The sequence below is a fragment of the Polypterus senegalus genome, chromosome 11 (genome assembly GCF_016835505.1).
Source record: "Polypterus senegalus isolate Bchr_013 chromosome 11, ASM1683550v1, whole genome shotgun sequence".
Taxonomy (NCBI): Eukaryota; Metazoa; Chordata; class Cladistia; order Polypteriformes; family Polypteridae; genus Polypterus; species Polypterus senegalus.
In genome coordinates, this window is record NC_053164.1 from 58379047 (window position 1) to 58401346 (window position 22300).

General features: G+C 38.0%; 1 long non-coding RNA gene across 1 annotated transcript; it reads right to left on the reverse strand.

Moving 5' to 3' along the window:
- Nucleotides 1–716: 716 nt before the first annotated feature.
- LOC120539032 lies at nucleotides 717–22176 on the reverse strand. The gene is made up of 3 exons (XR_005635546.1): nucleotides 22106–22176; nucleotides 21080–21203; nucleotides 717–1080 (listed from the first exon to the last, which is right to left on the reverse strand). It is a non-coding gene; the product is annotated as an uncharacterized LOC120539032 (long non-coding RNA).
- Nucleotides 22177–22300: the final 124 nt, after the last annotated feature.

The following is a 22300-nucleotide window of genomic DNA, read 5'->3' on the forward strand; positions in this document are numbered from 1 at the left end:
TCGCAAACAGTAATCAGGTATAAATTTAAACCCAGGACTCTGAAGCTGTAAGACAGCAGCATTAACTACTATTGCATCAATTAAGCATTGGATCTCTTATTTGTAATATAGCAGAACTAAACTAATATAAATAACATTTTCAGACTCTCTTAATCCAATTCAGGATCACAATACGTGGGGAGACACTATCCTGGCAGCACTTGGTATAAAGCAGCCCAGGACAGGGCAGCAGTCCATCACAAGGCCTTACTTACCATGCACACACTTACAGTGCCAAATTTGGAATCACTAATTAACCTGACCTGGATGTCTTTGGGCATGTGAAAGGAAACATACAGACATAAGGAGAACATGCAAACTCCTCAAGAATAACAAATGAGTGCAGGATTTGGACCAAGGATGCTGCATCTAGGAAGAAGTAGAAGCAGCACTAGCCAGTCCATAACCCACATGAAAATAATTACACAATATATATTTTTTTTAAGGAAATGTCTTCCTTATCTCCTTCAGCACTTTATAAGGCTGGCTTAAGTTTTCCCACTGTACTGATTATTGGATATCCATTTCATGTGCTGAATATCTCACATCATCTTCTTGCCTTCACAAATGAATGAGACCTTCTTTGTTCTATTAAGGAAAATATAAAAATTGAACCCTAAACCAGTAGATTATTAAAAATTGAAGTCACAGTTTCTCTGTTTAAGAGTAATGAAAACAGAACTTTCAACACAAATTTCTTTGAAGAGTAAGTGTACCAAATTACAATGAAATCGGTCCACTGGGATTGATGGAAAGACAATAACAATATGTGCTTTTCATGTTTAATGTGAAAACACCTGAAACCTGTACTGTATATCAGAAAATGTCCGTCTTCAGTTGGCATATCAGATAAGAATTTTCTTCTGGAGTTAAACAAATTCACATCTGGTAGCATATCATCTACTTGACAAAATTGTTTCCAAAAGCGTCCCTTGGATTGACAGAAGGTAGATTAGTGAAGTCATCATGGTCCATTGTGTTTACCACCTCAGTGTCTTGCTCCATTTATAACTCATTCCAGCCTACTCAGAAAAAGGTAACCTGGGAAATGGAGATGGGATGCACTTTATAAGTGTCATACAATGTATTTATTATTTCATCAAGAGTGAAGCATAAGGAAACGTGAAGACTGTGAAAAAACAGGCAGATCTCAGTGCAGCACAGTAAGATGTTCAGCAAAAGAGAAACTGTAAGGGTTAATATCACTGGACAAAAATTTTTTTCAGAAATTTTCTTACTGAAAAATGTTTGGTGATTATGATGGACACTTTTAAGCTGAACACAAATATAACCTCAGATTGCCTGTATCATGCATTAGAGGATATACTTACCTGATTTATATAAAATAATTTCTCAACTGAGACCCTCCACCTGCGTCCTTGACCCAATTTTTCAAAGAAGTATCGGGCATGCTAATTGATAGTTTTCTTGATATAGTAAACTCGTCATTAGATACAGGGGTCTTCCCAGACTGTCTTAAGAATGCTGTAGTTAAGGCCCTGCTCAAGAAAAATATTCTTGACTCCTCTGCTTTTGAAAATTTTAGACCTATTTCTAACCTGCCTTTCTTAAGTAAAATTCTAGAGAAGGCAGTCATTATGCAGCTTAATGATCACCTCAATAAACATGCTATTCTTGATAAGTTTCAGTTCAGTTTCAGAACAAATCACAGTACAGAAACTGCACTTGTTAAAGTAGTAAATGACTTGCGGGTAAATGCAGACATCTGTCCTCATCCTCTTAGATCTGAGTGCTGCATTTGATACCATTGATCACAATATTCTTAGAAATCACCTTAGTCAATGGATGGGCCTCTCTGGGAATGTCTTAAATTGGTTCGAATCCTACCTGGCAGGAAGAAAATTCTTTGTTAGTTGTGGTAATTATACCACAAGGCTCTATCCTGGGTCCACCGCTCTTTCTGAGTTACATACTTCCATTAGGTCAGATTATCTCGAGGCATAACGTGAGCTACCACAGCTATGCTGATGACACACAACTGTATTTATCAATAGCGCCTGACGACCCCGACTCTTTTAATTCACTGACACAATGTCTTACTTGTGTTTCTGAATGGATGAGTAGTAATTTTCTCAAACTAAATAAAGAGAAAACAGAAATTTTAGTGATTGGCAATAATGGATATAATGAGGTTATTAGAAATAAACTTGATGCATTACGATTAAAAGTCAAGACAGAGGTAAAGAATTTAGGGGTAACTATTACTATCACATATTAACCAGATTACAAGGACAGCATTTTTTCAGTTAAAAAATACAGCAAAAGTTAGACCTCTTATAATATTGCAAGATGCTGAGAAATTAGTTCACGCTTTTGTTTTCAGTCGGCTAGATTACTGCAACGCACTCCTCGCAGGACTACCCAAGAAAGATATAAATCAATTGCAACTAGTGCAGAATACAGCTGCTAGAATCTTAACTAGGAAAAGAAAATCCGAGCACATCTCTCCAGTTTTGATGTCACTATATTGGTTACCTGTTTCATTTAGAATTGACTTTAAAATCCTGCTTATGGTTTACAAAGCCTTTAAATAATCTCGCTCAATCTAATATTTTGGAATATCTTACACCTTACACTCCAAATCGTAACCTTAGTGTAGCTGCGTTTTTTCCAAAGTTGCCAAAGTTCAGCAGCTCTAACTCAAAAAATGGGATCCAATAAAGGCCTGATACGCAGAAATGATTCCACAGACAAAATATCTTCATTTTTAAAAGTTTAGTTAAGTTTCATAGTAAAACAGTTCACACAAAAAAGAAAATTAAAATAGCAAAAAAAAAGATACAGTGGTGTGAAAAACTATTTGCCCCCTTCCTGATTTCTTATTCTTTTGCATGTTTGTCACACAAAATGTTTCTGATCATCAAACACATTTAACCATTAGTCAAATATAACACAAGTAAACACAAAATGCAGTTTGTAAATGATGGTTTTTATTATTTAGGGAGAAAAAAAATCCAAACCTACATGGCCCTGTGTGAAAAAGTAATTGCCCCCTTGTTCAAAAATAACCTAACTGTGGTGTATCACACCCGAGTTCAATTTCTGTAGCCACCCCCAGGCCTGATTACTGCCACACCTGTTTCAATCAAGAAATCACTTAAATGAGGAGCTGCCTGACACAGAGAAGTACACCAAAAGCACCTCAAAAGCTAGACATCATGCCAAGATCCAAAGAAATTCAGGAACAAATGAGAACAGAAGTAATTGAGATCTATCAGTCTGGTAAAGGTTATAAAGCCATTTCTAAAGCTTTGGGACTCCAGCGAACCACAGGGAGAGCCATTATCCACAAATGGCAAAAATATGGAACAGTGGTGAACCTTCCCAGGAGTGGCCGGCCGACCAAAATTACCCCAAGAGCGCAGAGACGACTCATCCGAGAGGTCACAAAGACCCCAAGACAACGTCTAAAGAACTGCAGGCCTCACTTGCCTCAATTAAGGTCAGTGTTCACGACTCCACCATAAGAAAGAGACTGGGCAAAACGGCCTGCATGGCAGATTTCCAAGGCGCAAACCACTGTTAAGCAAAAGAACATTAGGGCTTGTCTCAATTTTGCTAAGAAACATCTCAATGATTGCCAAGACTTTTGGGAAAATACCTTGTGGACTGATGAGGCAAAAGTTGAACTTTTTGGAAGGCAAATGTCCCGTTACATCTGGCGTAAAAGGAACACAGCATTTCAGAAAAAGAACATCATACCAACAGTAAAATATGGTGGTGGTAGTGTGATGGTCTGGGGTTGTTTTGCTGCTTCAGGACCTGGAAGGCTTGCTGTGATAGATGGAACCATGAATTCTACTGTCTACCAAAAAATCCTGAAGGAGAATGTCCGGCCATCTGTTCGTCAACTCAAGCTGAAGCGATCTTGGGTGCTGCAACAGGACAATGACCCAAAACACACCAGCAAATCCACCTCTAAATTGCTGAAGAAAAACAAAATGAAGACTTTGGATTGGCCTAGTCAAAGTCCTGACCTGAATCCAACTGAGATGCTATGGCATGACCTTAAAAAGGCGGTTCATGCTAGAAAACCCTCAAATAAAGCTGAATTACAACAATTCTGCAAAGATGAGTGGGCCAAAATTCCTCCAGAGTGCTGTAAAAGACTCATTGCAAGTTATTGCAAACGCTTGATTGCAGTTATTGCTGCTAAGGGTGGCCCAACAGTTATTAGGTTCAGGGGGCAATTACGTTTTCACACAGGGACATGTAGGTTTGGATTTTTTTCTCCCTAAATAATAAAAATAATCATTTAAAAACTGCATTTTGTGTTTACTTGTGTTATATTTGACTAATGGTTAAATGTGTTTGATGATCAGAAACATTTTGTGTGACAAACATGCAAAAGAATAAGAAATCAGGAAGGGGGCAAATAGTTTTTCACACCACTGTAAGTTCAGATAAGATAAGATAAGTTCAGTTCAAAGCTTAAATCTTGTTACATCTCAAATCGTTACTATTTACTTAACATTTCTGAACCATTTCAAAATGGTCAGAAAACTGTATGCTTATCCCATCTCTGAGTAGAAAATAGGTCTTTAAACACAACTGAATCTATTATCACACTGTTTCTCAGTTATAGTAAGAAGGTTCTATCTCTTACTAACTTATAGGGGGAAAGGACTACCTATACCATAAGCTATGACTATGAAAGAAATTTATATTCTATTCAAATTAAGCAAACATTAATATGAGTTTAACTCAAAACTTTAACTTTCTAAGATTGGCTCTTACACTTAAATCTTCCAATGAGTGTCTACTTAGAATTCCAAGAGCTAAACTTAAAAGAAATGGTGAGGTGGCTTTCTGCTGTTATGCACGTAAAATCTGGAATAACTTACCAATAGGAATTCGGCAAGCTACTACGGTAGAGCACTTTAAAAAACTGCTGAAAACACATTACTTTAACATGGCTTTCTCATAGCTTCATCTTAATCCTGATGCTCTGTATATTCAATTAATGATAATTATTATTCATGGTATTCATATTCAAAATCCATACTAACCCGTACTTTCTCTTCTGTTTATTTTCTGTGGTGGCGATCTGCACCACCACCACCTGATCAAAGCACTGTGATGTCCTTACATTGATGGATTAAAGGCCAGAAGTTCACATAACCTTCATCATCAAGCTCTTCCATGTGAACTCTGAATACCATGAGGACTGATTGAGGTCATTGATGTTAGTTAGAATGCCTAGAGGGGGCTGGATGGTCTGGAACCCCTGCAGATTTTATTTTTTTCTCCAGCCATCTGAAGTTTTTTTTTGTTATTTCTGTTCTCCCAGGCCTTCAGACCTTACTTTTATTTTATGTTAATTAGTGTTTTCTTATTTTAATTCTTATTTATTTTGTCTTTTTTCTCTTTCTTCATCATGTAAAGCACTTTGAGCTGCATTATTTGTATGAAAATGTGCTATATAAATAAATGTTGTTGTAATGTAGAGAAACATAAAATAAACTTTTATTGAATTTAGTGTGTTTACTCACTTAATGATACTGACACATTCCATTAATTCAATTGAGCTATAACAAGTTTTTCTGCTGATTTTCATTTGTACTAAGTATCGGATGCTTTTCATTTCAGTATCCAACAATACTCAGTCAACATTGATGGCCTTCACTTGCCCTTTTCCCACTTTTCCATTGTTGCAATGTTCTGGTGAAACCTTTCACAATATTGCTCAATGACTGCAGGTTACTAAGAAAGAAGTGTGAATACACAAAGTGAATCATTACTGACATTTTGCACTTCATTGTTTTATATGCTTGAAGCATGTTGTAAACCAGCTGGACAAAGTTTGGTGCTCTGTAGTTGCTGAGTAGTAGTTGGCAGCCATCACTGCAGTTGGGTCCATGACTATCCTACTTGTGGGAAGGGAAGCACAAACGTGCCTACTGGCATCACCACTGTGGCTATATTGCACTTTATCAAAGAGTTAGTTCCCAGTTCCTTAAGCTGGTTTAACTGTAGGTTTTTGTATACAGACCATTATAGCAAAATGGGAACAGTCCAGGATCAGGCTGAGTATACTAAGATGATCAGGGAATAAAATCCATTGAAAAGAAAAAGTGCATATTCCAAATACAGGCTTCATGGTTTATCACATGTCATTGAGGTCAGTCTTCTGCCAGTACACCAGGCAAGATTAAAGAAATAATTACCAGTTTTGAGGTTAGTAGGTTAAAAAAGGATAAATGTAAATACATAAATGTAACTACACAACATTTGAGTGTGCAAATAAGCAAGTGATTATATACAGTATATAAACCCCATAAAATGCAAAAATCACTAAGTACTGGGGAACTTCCTAACCTATTGAATTTAGCTAATCTTATATATAAACGTCTATGTGTGGAAGTGTTTATGTCTGTCTGCCCGGCCCGGAAGTGAGAGGTGGAGTCTGGGTAAGGGCTCCACCTCAGAGGAAACAGAAAACTCACTTAGCCGCTAATAACGCAAGCGAGGCCAGCACATCAGCAAAACGAAACTTCAGAAGAAAGACAAAGTCACTTAGCTGCTAACATGGGCAAAACGGTATCCCTTTTACTTTTCCTCCCACCGCTAATATACAAGCGAGGCGAGCACATCGGCAAAATGAAACCTCCTAGGCGAGAGATGCCCAGAGTAGTTCCTTTCAATTACCTGACATCTCCACATTTCAGTTTTTTCTGATGAATTCAATAGTTTCTAGGACCCTGGGCTTTTTACAGAACGGGCTTACACAGCTAGTGTTGTATAATTTCTTAAAAAAGCAATTGGTATAGACAATTACTTTGATGTGCATCACAATTAAACTAATAGAAACAATTTCAGAATAAAAGACATGATGGAGAACTCAGTGGTCAGTATTGATGTGCTACCAAATAGCATGGCTTTAGATAGAGTAATTGTATTTCGATGATATATTGGTCGTTTATAGGAAAAATAATAAAAGCAACTGATTATAATATAAAGTATGCCCTATTATATACCTGCTGTAAGATAAGCGCTATATAGCGCCATGGCTGTTCCCCCTGAATATAGTGTGCAGGGGCGTCCCGGCTGGGTAAGGACGCCAAGCGCCTGTCACACTGTGCATTCAAAAAGCTTTTGAAAGGTCAGTACATTAGAGGCTAGAAATTAAATATATAAGGCAATAAGTTAACAGAAATGGTCTACAGATAGAAAACAGCACATTATGGTACAAGAACTGTTACAGCATCAATAGAAATATAATCAGTGGATTTAACAGGAATCTTAACTGAATGTGATATATTTTTAAATATACAAGTGTGTGATAAGTTTTCTTACATATAAATGACACAGGCAGAAAGACTTGTAAACCCTAGTAGTCTAATGATTCTGCTAATGTATATAATTTACACACACGCAAGTAAAGGTAAAATTAGAATTTTGAGTCTGATAGCACCTACTCTGTTTAGAATGTTAGTCAAATTATGCTTAAGCTGTTTAATTAATTTGCAGTCCCATATATGCAATAGCCCTGTGATGAACTGGCCCCCCTGTCCTCCCTTGCGCCCTGTGCTAGCTGGGATAGTCTCCAGCAGACCCCCGCGACCCTCTTCAGGACTGACTGACATATGCAATATTGAGTGTAGCTTTGATTTCCACATTACAAGACAGACATAATGGCACCAGAGAAAGTGTAGGCTATGGGTTCTGTCGGTGAAAGAAACTAAATGAGTGGAATCTTACCAGTTTAAGCAAACAGAGATTAAGAGGTTACATGAGAGTGTTGCAAATCATGAGGAGAACAAGTATGAAGTTATGTCTATGAACAAAGATGTAAACTTACTAATTAGTCTACAAATCCATAATCACCCAAAAAAATAAGATGGTGAATACAAGCAGCTACAGGATTGCTTGGCTCATTTTTTGCTACAGGGTGAAGTGTTTAGCAGGAACTCTTAAGTACGACTGCTTCTTGTCTGGACTGAAAGGAGCCAAGGAGGTTTTGGCATGTAGCTAGGTTGCCCCTTCTATCAACCACCCATACCACACCTTCCTGGACATTTCCCAAGGCAGGTATACAAGCCAGAGACCAATGAAAGATGACTAAGGAGCAAACTCAGAACTTCCTGGAGGAATTAAATTTCCTACATATCCTGGGAGTATCTGGTATTGCTCAAGTAGGACTGGAGAAGAATGTTTAGGGGTAGAGTAGCCTGGTCAGCCCAGCGTAAAGCTTTCCTATTGTGATCATAACCAGAAAACAAAAGAAGAAAATAATAGTTAATGGTAACTTTTACACAAATGCTACAAGATATGTCTTTATGTATAAAACTACTGTATAAATGCAGCTAACAAATTACCAAGTGGCGTAATTGCATGTAGAACCTTAAAGATGTGTGTCTTTCAGCGGAATGTTGGAAACATTCAGTGAATGAAAAACAAAGTGGGTGGAATGACACATTCTTAGCAAGACTGCTCTTATGTTTCACATTTCACATTGTCAACGTACAGCTCAAGATGAATTTGGCACTGTGCAACCTTTCCATTCTTGACTTGTAGCCCATGCTCATTCACATTTAAAAAATAATTGGGTTGTGTTATCAGCTTATTATGTTTTCAATAACTAATACCACATTGCTACTAATGTTAATAATGTGTCGCTTTTAGCTGCACAGACTAACACATTAATATTAGGTGTTACTCCTTTATGTTTTTTGTTGCTATCTGAAAGAATATATTCATGATAACAATGTAATTTGGAAGTGTGAGTTGACTGTAAATGGTGGCTTTAAAGCAAATATTTTTTGAATTTTTATCCACTTTATAAGGTCCTTATCAGTATACAGTATACTGAATCAATTGAAAATTTCATTCACTATACTAATCTTGACTTAATTGAATGTTATATGATTACCTAGAAATTGTATCATGAAGGTTTATCAGTAGTGCAGCAACAGAGAGAGAGTTTAATCACATAAAGTAGGAAAAAAGAGACCAGTGGCATGGTGTTAATAGCTATTGTTTACAAAAATACAATCCATGTTGGCAACCCCAAAGTAATTGTTTAGTTATCCACTGCCTTTTCATTGTCAGAAAGAGGAAGAAGAGAACATTTTCAAAAGAATTAGTGGATAAAATGTGTTAGCATTTTTGAAAGATTTCTAACATAGAAAGTGTTAATACCTGTCATTGTCCTCTTGTGAAATCACCTTGCTGTTTTCCAGAGGGAGTAATGAATTTTAACTATGTTTGTAGAGAGCTGTTATTTTAGTCTGTCTATAGGTCATTGTGTGTTTGTTCTCTGTTGCAGGCTATTGGTGTGAAAACATACATAAATACAACTTCATATGTGTACTAGGCGCTCTGCCCCATCGTGCCACAAACGTTTTTGAGAGCACTGGATTAAGATTACTTTAAAGACAACATCAAAAGAATGAATACATATTAGCATAAACACATATAAATATAAATTATGCAAATGTTTTATAGTACAATTTTGTTAAACTTAAACAATGTGACATTTTATCACTTGGTACTAGGAAGTTGAGGAGCTCTTATAGACATATGTCAAAACACAACCAATATTCTAGTTGGATGTGATGTAATCTGCATACAACTCAATGACAAGCAGAAAAAATTACCATGGATCTAGAAAAGCCCCTTAATGGCGAACTGTAAGACTTCCTCCCAAGGTACATCTGCAGAATGTCAAGTATGCGTGAACTGCTTTAGTATGTCACCTATTTTGACTGGGTGTGTCTCAACAATCGACAATGGCTTATTCAGTATAAAACATGATAATTATTTCTTATTTCCCTAATATGCAAGGGACTGCCTATATTTTCCCTGTCTATACCAGAATCTGTATATGAGATAAACTGATGTCAGAATCTATACATTCTTCTATGAAGAATGGCAAAAATGCTATTTTTTGACTGGTTACATGCAGCACTAGATGTTTCTATTCATCACCAAAGGCATTGCCAAATTTCTGCTCCCCTCACCTCTCCCACTAGAATATTTTCTAATTTAAAGACATGAACTCTGCTACAAAAGACAGAGGTAAGATGAAGGCTTGTGTTTCCACATGGCATGCGAGCCACTTGTTAATGAAATGGTTTGATGATGTTGGACTATAGTACTTTAGCACATCAGACATTGTAAGTAATTTATAATCCTGCATCCATGCAGGTACTAAATGATTAATAAGAAAAATCTTAATCAAATATTCTTCTTCATCTTTCCCAGTTGACTTTGATACTAGTATGCAAAGGCTCTCTGGACTCCAGCAAGTATATGAGAAACATATTTAACAAAGAAACCTAAGGAGCAAATCATGCAAAATGTTAATTCTTCACTGTAATCTTGGATATACTAATATTGCTTTGTTTAGACAAAGCTTTTATATATATGAATATACAAAAGCATCTTTAGCATAGTTGATAGCTTGCAGTTAAGCAAGAACATGTTCTTAAAAGGTAAAGTAGGATCATCTAAACCTTCCTAGAGAAGTATACTATAAACCAGATTAACATAAGTCAGTATAAAGCACCTTTCTTATGAGGTAATCTCATTGTATCCTTTCATGGATAAGTTCAACACAGGTGCATCGCTTGGAACAATATTTGCTTATTTAACAAAGTGTGAGAAACTTTGTGAACCTTAGAGTCAAAGTTGCTAAAGGGCTATAGAAACAGTTTTCCCCAACAATGTGGGCAGAGTTAGTTGTGGGTGTTGTTCATTCTCTTGGTCAGAAATTACTGAATTTTGGAGGAAAAAGGCAGATACATGATTTGTTAGGCTTTCTCACGTCTTGTGTTCCCTTTGCATTATTCTCTGGAGATTCAGCCTGTCGGGTAATTGTTAATATTGCATTACCTTGTCTATCCATTATAAAAGGAAATCCTGGGATGGGACTTTCTCTGCGATAATTTCAACTCCCGTGAGAGATAATTTCAGGTTCCAAGAGACGAGACTTATTGCCAAGAGATTTTGACAAGTCCCGTCCTCCTCTCAAACATTTACAACCATGCCCACAGTCCAATCACTTCTCATTCGTGTGAATGTCAGACCCAGTTCCTGCGCTCTCAGCTCCAAGCGGGGTCGGAAATAAAAGACTAAGAGTAGAAGACAAAGTAGAACATCGTAAAGAGGTTCAAAAACGTTGCCGTGTTACACATGCAGAGCAGGTTAGAGATTATGAAAGTACTAAAATTCAAAAGCCTAAAAAAACTGATAGCAAAGATCGCATTAGCACTAACAAATAGAAATTATTACTCAGTGAAATAACGGAACAATGAAAAGAGATAGAATACATGGACATAGGTGATATGACAGAAGCATACAGTTATTGTTCGGCTTTAAAATTTAAGTCGGAGACTTGTAGATTGTCTAATTCGTGTGACCATCAGAGAAAAGTAGTGCTTCTTCCCAATGAAGAGGCGTATCCACAAGAATTAAAAGATTTGTTGTTTGGTGAAAGTAAAATCCACATACGTGAGTGGCAGAGACACGAAGTTGCTGGCACGTAGCACAGGACAGGGGGTTGGAGAGCGAAGCGAGCAGGGGGCAAAACCCTCTAGTTTTATATCATTTTTGAAGTGTTATTATTATACTTGTATTTTAGCTTATTTTTATTGTTTTTCTTATGATGTCATGTTTGCACTATTTTTTATTTTATGCTCTGTGTATGTGGGTGCCACTATATTGTTTGCAGAAACAATGCTCTTTGCTAGTTATGTTGGCCACCAGCGAACAATAAAAGATGTTGTGCACTCATGCCGACATCCAAACTAAATATAAACAAAGGAATGACCTTGTGATTGTACTTGTACTAAAGTGCTTCACAACGAAAAATTAGATCTTAGTTTGGTTACAACTTCATTTTGAAGATTGACTTGGTCTGGCGCCTCCATATCATGACTTTTTTGATGTCTTGTGACCACTTTTTCTGCTAAAAGTAATCATCTCAATCTCCATCATCTCAAATTAACTCTAAATATATGCAGTGTATTTATTTATATGGTCTTGCTTTTGTGAAGAAGGAATGGAAGGGACAACATAGGGATATAACCTAGCAGTGCTGTAACAAGAAGACACAGACTGCCTATGAAAAGGTAAACCAACACAGCCAGGCGCTGTGACGCATGCTTGCAGGAAACATCCACATGGTGACAAATAAGCAAAGGGAGTGTAATTTAATTTAGTGGATGCTTACAAAAATGCCCAAAAGGTTGTCCTTCACATTAAATTGCTATTCGCTTTAAGTTTCATGCTTTTTTAGAGCTTGTAAATAGTTTAAATAATTTATAATTCCAGAGAAATCTGCATTAAAATGTGTTCAGCTTTATTGCTGCCAGCAAAAGGCAATACTGACATATTGATGGGTGCCACATGGAGAGTTTCTTCACTGGATTGTCCATAAGGTGGAACTTTACAGTTACTCTTTTTATTTACTTTGTACATGATTTTGTGTTTTTTCTTTATGTGTGCATAGTATTTCTCATCCTGTTATTTGCCTTGTTTTTTCACATTTTCTGTACTGAATTTATACTATTTTTATGAAAAATAATATAATTAAAGTAAATATTTTCATCTGTAAAAGAAAGCCTTCTTCTTTTCTTCTGCACTCTTTTTGCTTTCCTCCATTCTTTTGATGCTGACCATTGTTTATGTCATCACTGCATGTTTTTCTTTGTCTTCTTTTGTCTCTGCTTCTATCTATTCTTCCTTCTATAATCAACTATAGCATTTTCCCATGTTACCCCCTCAACATATGCCCCGCAAATCTCGTTTTTCTTCTCATCACCACTTCCACCATATTCTTTTCTCAACCCTTCTTTTTCATCACTTTGTTATTTGTCACTTTCCCAGTCCAGCTAATTTTCATTATCATTCTGTAACACCACATCTCAAAGCTTTTAAGCCTCTTAATAGTTGCTTTCCTATATGTCAATATTCAATATTGCGACTATAACCTAACATTTGGAAGGTGCATGTTCTTAGTAATTTCTTTTTAAGGTCAATGCTCAGATTTCTTCTCAGGAATTATTTGAAGTACCAGAAGCTTTATTTACTCTTCACTTTATCTTCATCAAGCAATCTTATTGATCTTTTCTCTAGCTTCAGATGTATTTATATTCCTTCACCTGCTTTAAATTTTAACCTTCCACTTTCATATTCACTCTGATGTTCCCTTCTTGCTAATCACCATTATTTCAGTCTTCCTTGCATTTATTTCCATCCTATACTCCTTGCAAGCTTTCTAGATGCCTTCTACCATCTTTTGCATATCCTCCACTCTTAATGTCAGTATTACAGTATTATCTGCATAGTGTGTGTTTGTAATTCGTTCTTGATTTCCCTTTATCCCCTGCTTCTATTCTAATGCCTCTTTTATCAGGAATTCATGTTAAATGGTGTTGGTGATAATAAGAATCCTTGTCTAGCTCTTCAGCTAATATCCACTTTCTCTGTTTTTCTTGAATTTGTCTTCATTTTTACCTTCTTTTTCTAGTACAAATGGCTATAATTCTTTTCTCATGACCTATAACTATACATAGTATCTCCAGAAACTCCAACAGTTTCTCATAATCAATTAAGCACATGTAGAGATTTTTTTTTTTTTTATTATCAGTCAGTCATTCTCCAACCCACTATATCCTAACACACAGTCACAGGGGTCTGCTGGAGCCAATCCCAGCCAACACAGGGCGTAAGGCAGGAACAAACCCCGAGCAGGGCGCCAGCCCACCGCAGGGCACACACCCACGCATCAAGCACACACTAGGGACAATTTAAGATCGCCAATGCACCTAACCTGCATGTCTTTGGGAGGAAACCGGAGCACCTGGAGGAAAGCCACACAGACACGGGGAGTACATGCAAACTCCATGCAGGTACGACCCGGGAAGCGAACCCGGGTCTCCTAACTGCGAGGCAGCAGAGCTACCACTGCGCCACTGTGCAGCCCTTTTTATCATAATTCTTTCCACTATCATCCCCACCATATATAAATCCCATCCTGTGTTCCTTTCCCTTTTCTGAATCTCAGTTTACTGTCTTCCAGATGCTTCTCTGTCATTGGTGTTATTCTTGCTTTCACCATCTGCAGCAGCACTGTTATATGGTACATGGCAAATGAGGGTGCTAGTGAATGAAGCTACTGTATATATTAAAGGTGTGCGTCAGGACTGTAATTTCATGGGACTCAACCTAAAAGTTGTGAGTGTGGGCTCTCTACGCAATTGTGCAAGTAAATGGTGGTCAGCATTGAGAAAAGTGGGATGACAAAGGGCCTATAAAGTACAATAAAACTCCAATAAAAACTTGTGTTGATTCTTTTAGGAAGCTGTTCATGATTCTGTTATATTTACTAAGTTATTTCCAAGTGCAAATTTTCAAAGCATATTAAGAAAATGGAACAGGAAAATGTCCAAAGGACAATCAAAATCAATCAGTCCAGCAAAATAAAAAAAGCAGAGAAGTCAGACATTTGAGCAGCCATTCACTCGTTTGAGATTCAGAAGGAAAGGAGCTGATCTGTCTGAGTGTGTTTAATGCTCCTGGGCTGAACCAGATTGTACTGCAGAGACAGAAGCAAGATGTGCTCCCTTTAGGTGTCAAACAAGAGAAAATAATGAACTGCGTTGAACTTGTGAGCAAAGACTTTATGATTTTATAGCTGCTAGGCTTTGTGCAGCTTGATTTAATACTTTATCAGCACATCTGCAAAATACAGAAGATCTGATAATTATACATACATAATACTTTTTATCTACTTCTAACACACACTAAAGTACAGCAAAGCACATTTTGTTTTTTTATTACTTAGTTATTAGCAGCTCTGAAAAGGAACTGTTACCATTTGTGGACACTGTGATATGTCTTTGATTCATGTATGTTCATCATGACAATAATTTTACTGCGCAGAATGTAGTTTTCTCATCACCACAAAGTAAACAGATGAAGATTTTTTCACACATTTGTCACTGCTCAGTTTTGTGGGTGTGATTTTGTCTTGTGCAATTATGCCATACAATCATACCTAATTATAAATAGCATATGAAACCATTTGTTAAGATACTAGTTTTGTCAGATTTTTATCTGAGTCTCACTTGATACAGTTTTGGAGACGTAATGTTATAATTTCAGTACCAGTAGGTTAAACATGTGTCTCTAATGTATTTGATTAGTGCTTATGTGTAAACTGCTGTGATTCATTTTACTGTCAGTACCCAACTTTACAGAGTTGGTAGTTTTAACAAGATAATCAAACTACTTCTTCTGTCCACTGCTGCCTGCTTCGTTTACCCATAACCATGAGAAGAAAACATGGAATGCTTAAAACAATAAAGAATGACTAATAGTCCTTTGAAGTATACACAAACTTTGTTTTATATAGGATGACTGAGCTGAACATCCACTGTCATGGATTGATTTCTACTGACAGCTGCCCAGGTTTGGCTGTAAAGACAAATGTCATCTGATTGTGCTTAAAAGCAAGATGTATATTTTTAAGTCTGCACTGTCATTCTGATTATTGTTGTTTAGTGTAAAAAAGGTGTAGATGTTTTTTCCCCAACCTCATCCATGTAGGACTTCAGGTTCTAAAGAGCAATCTCTACTGTAGTCTTAACAAAGAATATTTTTGGTATTTTGGGGTAACTAATACAGTACACTACTTCTTTCACCAATTGTCATTTATACTTTATTGCCTACTGTAGAACCAAGCTAGCTTCACAGGTTTTGCTTTCCACAATGTTCTCACTATAAACTATAACAGGGAATATGTCGATAGATAGATAGATAGATAGATAGATAGATAGATAGATAGATAGATAGATAGATAGATAACATTAGTGTTCCCACTATCCCATATTCCTGCAGCACCTCCCATAGCACATGCCGAGAGGACATGGTCATCACCAGGCCCAGTTAATATTTATCCTCGTGTTCTTAAGGAGGCTAGTGAGTACATATACAGTATAAACCCTTGACACATATTTTGAGGAAGTCACTGAGCACTGGAGAGATTCCGAAGGACTGGAAAATGGCAAATATCATCCCATTATATAAAAAGGGTGACAGGGCAGATCCAAACAACTATAGGCCAGTAAGCTTAACAAGCATCACAGGAAAATTAATGGAAGTAATTATTAATGATAAGATTGAGCAACACATGACAAGGACAGGAGTTATTCTGAACAGTCAGCATGGGTTCAGAAGAGGGAGGTCGTGTTTTACTAACATGTTGGAATTCTATGAGGAGGCAACAAAAGGATACGATCAAAGTGGAGCTTATGATATTATTTATCTGGACTTTCAGAAAGCATTTGATAAGGTGCCACATGAGAGGTTGGGCATCAAGTTAAAAGAAGTGGGAGTTCAGGGTGATGTTTTTAGATGGGTGCAGAATTGGCTCAGACACAGGAAGCAGAGGGTGATGGTGCGAAGAACCTCATCAGAACTGGCCGATGTTAAGAGTGGTGTTCCACAGGGGTCAGTGCTAGGGCCGCTGCTATTTTTAATATATATAAATGATTTAGATAGGAATATAAGTAACAAGCTGGTTAAGTTTGCAGATGATACCAAAATAGGTGGATTAGCAGATAATTTGGAATCCGTTATATCATTACAGAAGGACTTGGATAGCATACAGGCTTTTGCAGATTTGTGGCAGATGAAATTTAATGTCAGTATTACACATAGGAAGTAAAAATGTTAGGTTTGAATACACAATGGGCGGTTGGAAAATTGAGAGTACACCTTATGAGAAGGATTTAGGAGTCATAGTGGACTCCAAGCTATCAACTTCCCAACAGTGTTCAGAAGCCATTAAGAAGGCTAACAGAATGTTAGGTTATATAGCACGATCTGTGGAGTACAAGTCCAAGGAGGTTATGCTCAACCTTTATAATGCACTGTTGAGTCTTCATCTTGAGTACTGTGTGCAGTTTTGGTCTCCAGGCTACAAAAAGGACATAGCAGCACTAGAAAAGGTCCAGAGAAGAGCGACTAGGCTGATTCCAGGTCTACAGCGGTTGAATTATGAGGAAAGATTAAAAGAGCTGAGCCTTTACAGTTTAAGCAAAAGAAGATTAAGAGGTGACATGATTGAAGTGTTTAAAATTATGAAGGGAATTAGTACAATGGATCGAGACTTGTATTTTATAATGAGTTCATCAAGAACAGAGGGACACAGTTGGAAACTTATTAAGGGTAAATTTCGCACAAACATTAGGAAGTTTTACTTTACACAAAGAACAATAAAAACTTGGAATAAGCTACCAAGTAGTGTGGTAGACAGTTAGATGTTAGGGACTTTCAAAACTCGACTTGATGTTTTCTTGGAGGAAACAAGTGGATAGGACTGGCGAGCTTTGTTGGGCTGAATGGCTTGTTCTCGTCTAGAGTGTTGTAATGTTCTAATGATAAGCTTTTTCTAAGTGCACATAACACATGTACAATTGATTATAACACTCCTGTGCACTCCTCCAGCAACCATTCAAGGGATAAGAGCTGGTCCACTGTTTAATGGCCAGGCTGGCATACATATTGTTCCTCCTATATCTTAGGCTTAGCCATTGGACTGAGGGTCCACTCCAGCAAACTGGCATTGGCCTTACCTGGGAGGCTGAGAAATGTCATCCCTATGTAGTAGAAACACACCCACTTGTCCCCATTCTTAAATATGAGGACCACCACATCTGTCTACCAGTCCAGGGATACTTTATCCACCTTCCATGCAACACTGACATGTTAACTACATTATCCCAACAATGTCAAGTACTTTCTACATCTCCAGTCAGATCTTATTCACTTTAGCAGTCTTAACACCACAAACAGTCTCAAGATGGCACTGCTTCCTGTGAAAAGGACTTCCAACAGGAAGAGGCGGGCCTAGGCAAGCGGACACTGGAGGTGACATCAAGGGCGTTAAAGCTGTCATTGTTCAGGTCTGCAGAGATAGGAAGAGATAATTACCATTATCTGAGCTTTTATGCTGCCCCAATGCACACATGTGAGACTACATACAGTGTATATATACTGTATATATATATATATATATATATATATATATATATATATATATATATATATATAAACTGCTCAAAAATTAAAGGAACACTTTGAAAACACATCAGATCTCAATGGGAAAAAGAAATCCTCCTGGATATCTATACTGATATAGACTGGGTAATGTGTTAGGAGCGAAAGGATGCCACATCGTTTGATGGAAATGAAAATGATCAACCTACAGAGCCCTGAATTCAAAGACGCCCCAAAATTCAGAGTGAAAAATTATGTGGCAGGCTAGTCCATTTTGCCAAAATTTAATTGCAGCAACTCAAAATTGTACGCAGCACTTTGTATGGCCCCTGTGTTCTTGTATACATGCCTGACAACATCGGTGCATGCTTCTAATGAGATGACAGATGGTGTTGTGGGGGCCATCTCCTCCCAGATCTGGACCAGGGCATCACTGAGCTCCTGGACAGTCTGAGGTTCAACCTGGTGGCATTGGATGGACCAAAACAATGTCCCAGAGGTGTTCTATTGGATTTAGGTCAGGAAAGTGTTGTGGCCAGTCAATGGTATCAATTCCTTCATCCTCCAGGAACTGCCTGCATACTCTCACCACATGAGGCCAGGAATTGTCGTGCACCAGGAGCCACTGTACCAGCATAGGGTCTGACAATGGGTCCAAGGATTTCATCCTGATACCTAATGGCAGCCAAGGTGCCTTTGTCAAGCCTGTAGCAGTCTGTGTGACCCTCCATGGATATGCCTCCCCAGACAATCATTAACCCACCACCAAACTGCTCATGCTGAATGATGTTACAGGCAGCATAATGTTCTCCATGGCTTCTCCAGACCCTTTCACTTCTTTCACGTGCTCAGGGTGAACCTGCTCTCATCTGTAAAAAAGCACAGGGCACCAGTGGTGCATCTGCCAATTCTGGTATTCTATGGCGAATGCCAATCGAGCTGCATCCTGCTGGGCAGTGAGCTCAGGGCCCATTAGAGGACATGGGGCCCTTGGGTCACCCTCATGAAGTCTTTCTGGTTGTTTGGTCATATATACACTTCTTCTCTATTCTTCTGCCACCTCTACTTTTCACCTTACAAGTTCCGTCTTCTGCCTCCTGACTCCAGCTCTCCGAATGGAGTGAGGCGGCCCCTTGTATGTTGCACCTGGTGTGGCAGAATTGCTACGGTCCAGGGCTCCGGGATCATCCAGGCACCCCCAGGTGGTGGCCACGATCCCCAACAGGGTTGAGCTTCTAAGCTCCAAGTCCGTGGGCCTGATGCAATCCAGGATATCTGCCCTCTTGCATCCCAAGGAATATATTGCTCCTCTCCTGGTCTTTCCCTTCTCCAAGTGTTCCGGTGGGGCAAGGTCTCCAATCCAGACCCCTGTGACCCTGTGTTTGGATATAGCGGTTTGGATAATGGATGGATGGATGGATATTTTATATATAAAATATATATACTGTATATATATATATATATAAATGAAAGAATGAATAACTGAAACAAATAAGTAAGCAAAGATCCGTTAAAAGAATAATAAAAAGGTACTTTAACATATTTAAATTCCTATTTAAATACATTAATAAACTAACAAGTAAATGCTTAAGTAAATATTTTTTACCATATTTTAACTACACAGCTAAAAATACACAAAAGCAAATCATGAATAATTTATAGCCATTATGTGTCAAAATACTTAACATAACATGTAGATATAGTGTAAACTGCGGTGGGCTGGCGCCCTGCCCAGGGTTTGTTTCCTGCCTTGTGTTGGCTGGGATTGGCTCCAGCAGACCCCCGTGACCCTGTAGTTAGGATATAACGGGTTGGATAATTGATGGATGGATGGATATAGTTTAAAGATATAAAAAATGTATTGATAATGAATGAAAGCGTTGTGTACCATGCTTATTTTACTCAGGTTAGTTAAAAGTCAAAATTAAGTTTTTGGGAGATCTATTCTCTAGTCTGCTGGTCCCAAGAATGACAACTACTGTAATTTGTACAGTCATTTTTGTCATTTTCACAGCAGAGCAAGTTGAAGAGGAGGTCAAGGCTCATCCTCTGGTGCATCTTCAGGCTATAGGTATAAAGGAAGATATGCAACCTGCTGTGCTATCAAATCCTTCCTCCAGTGTACTCTTGATATCCTCTCCAGTAAGACAGATGGCCTTTCATGCTTTGCAAAGACATGAACAATGTAAATGGTGCTTCCTTCCCTATAAAAGGCAACTGTGACCTGCAGCTAACCTCCTTGGTGAGACCACAAACCTACTCTCTCAGCTCATTTGGCTTTTACATTTTGTAGTAATCTTCAGGCTGTTTGGAATGATGCCTTCCCTATCTAAATGCTGCTCTATTTGGCACTTTTCCCTCTCTTGTCTCTTCCCTAGGATTGCTCATCTATTATAGTCTATTTATTTATCACACATTACACAACAGACACATTATTGTTGCATGCTTCCACACACACACAAACACATTTTATAAGGGTGTGACAGTCACTTCTCTGTTTATGAATTTTTCAGATATGGACAAAGAAAATGACGCACATGCCTAAAATAGTTCAACCCTGTAATTCTCTGGTGGCTGCCCCGTGCAATTAGCAGATCTCCTTTCAAAGGCACCTTTTAAAACAGGTATGTGCTATACAGTACAGCCATTCATCAAAGCCTAGTTCACGAACAAAAACAGCAAGAGAGGGCTTCATTCGGGCCACTCCCTTCAAAAAAGCAGACTGGGGAGTGGTGAACAAAAAATCTAATCCTACTTCAGCCACTTGCTCTAATTCTTGACTTACTCCAAGCACTTGATACACTGTTCCTTGGGTGTTCTTATTAAGTTAAATGTAGGGCTGGGTGCTCATCAGCCAACAATCAATCTTTATATTATACAAAGAAATCCCCACCCCAAAAGTGTTTAAACATAAAGTCATTTTTTTTTCTTTAAATGTTTTGTGTGTTATGCTTTTAAATTTCATACCTTGGCTGAAGTTCATACTGTTAGGCAATGGTGTGAATCAAACCTGCATTACGGTGGTCATCAGTCCAAGTCAGAGGTCACTCTGCCTATAGGTGACGTCCCACTCTTGCTTGCTTAATTTTATCTCTTTGTTTCCAATCAGGCATATCACAGGCATCATTTGAAAACTGAGGAGGAAACAAAATGAGGAAGAAGCTGCATAAGTGAAATGAAGGTGAAACACCTCTAAATAAAGGTCCTTTTATTAACTGAAACAGAAATAACTGCATTTGAGGGGTTAAATGCCCTAAAAAGTTTAGGCAATTATATTTTCTCTTTGGATGGGAATATAAAGCTAAACATTAGATAGATACGCAGGAGTTAGACAGCCATCTTTAACTAATCAGGTACTTCACTCACAAGATCTGCCCTGGTGTGACTATGACTCCCAAAGGGAAAAGAAAAACTCTCAGGAAAAATGAGACACAAACGAATTTAAAAATCCACTGGTGGCTAAACTGCATAAAATCACAATCTTCAGCTCCTTAGGTTGATTCAAGATAGTGAGGAGCCAGAGCCTATCCCAGCATTTCAGGGTGCAAGGCAGAAATTCACCCTGTCTACGGTCTTTTTTAGTTTAGTTTAGAAGCACCAGCTAACCCAGCTTAACACACATATCTTTGGGTATCAAAAATGGAATACCCAGAGAGAAAACCCATGAAGACACAGACAGAACATGCAAAACATCACATAAAAATGATTGGGCGTTGAATTCAAACCCAGAATGTTAGATCCATAGTCTAGCGGCCAGCTTGGCTAACTTATTTTACAATTTATTTTTCACATTTTCAAATGCTAAACAGTAAAATCTAAAGTGCAGTTATGTGCGACTCATATCTAACTTATCTTTTTAAAGGGAGTTGCTAGGCAGCATGGGCCAGTGGGTAACACTGCATTTTTCAGTTCTCTAACTTTCTTGTAGTGTCACCCAGAGCAAGCGACACAACTTGCCTAAGGTCAAATAAAACAACAAAGTTGGACTATATGTTAAAAGCATTCAAAATGATGATCACTGTGAAAAAAAAAGTACCTGTTTGTCTGCAAAAGCTAAAGCGTCCAATCTGACCCTGTCTAAATGGCATCGCTATTGTGACCCTCACCCAGTAAAAAGCTGTTCAACTGCTCTATCTGCTTTTCACATTTTTGCAGCCACACCAAGGAGCACAGAGCTTGCTCTGACCGGCTCCGATGATTGACTGATGTCTACCTAGCAGGTGCAACAGGC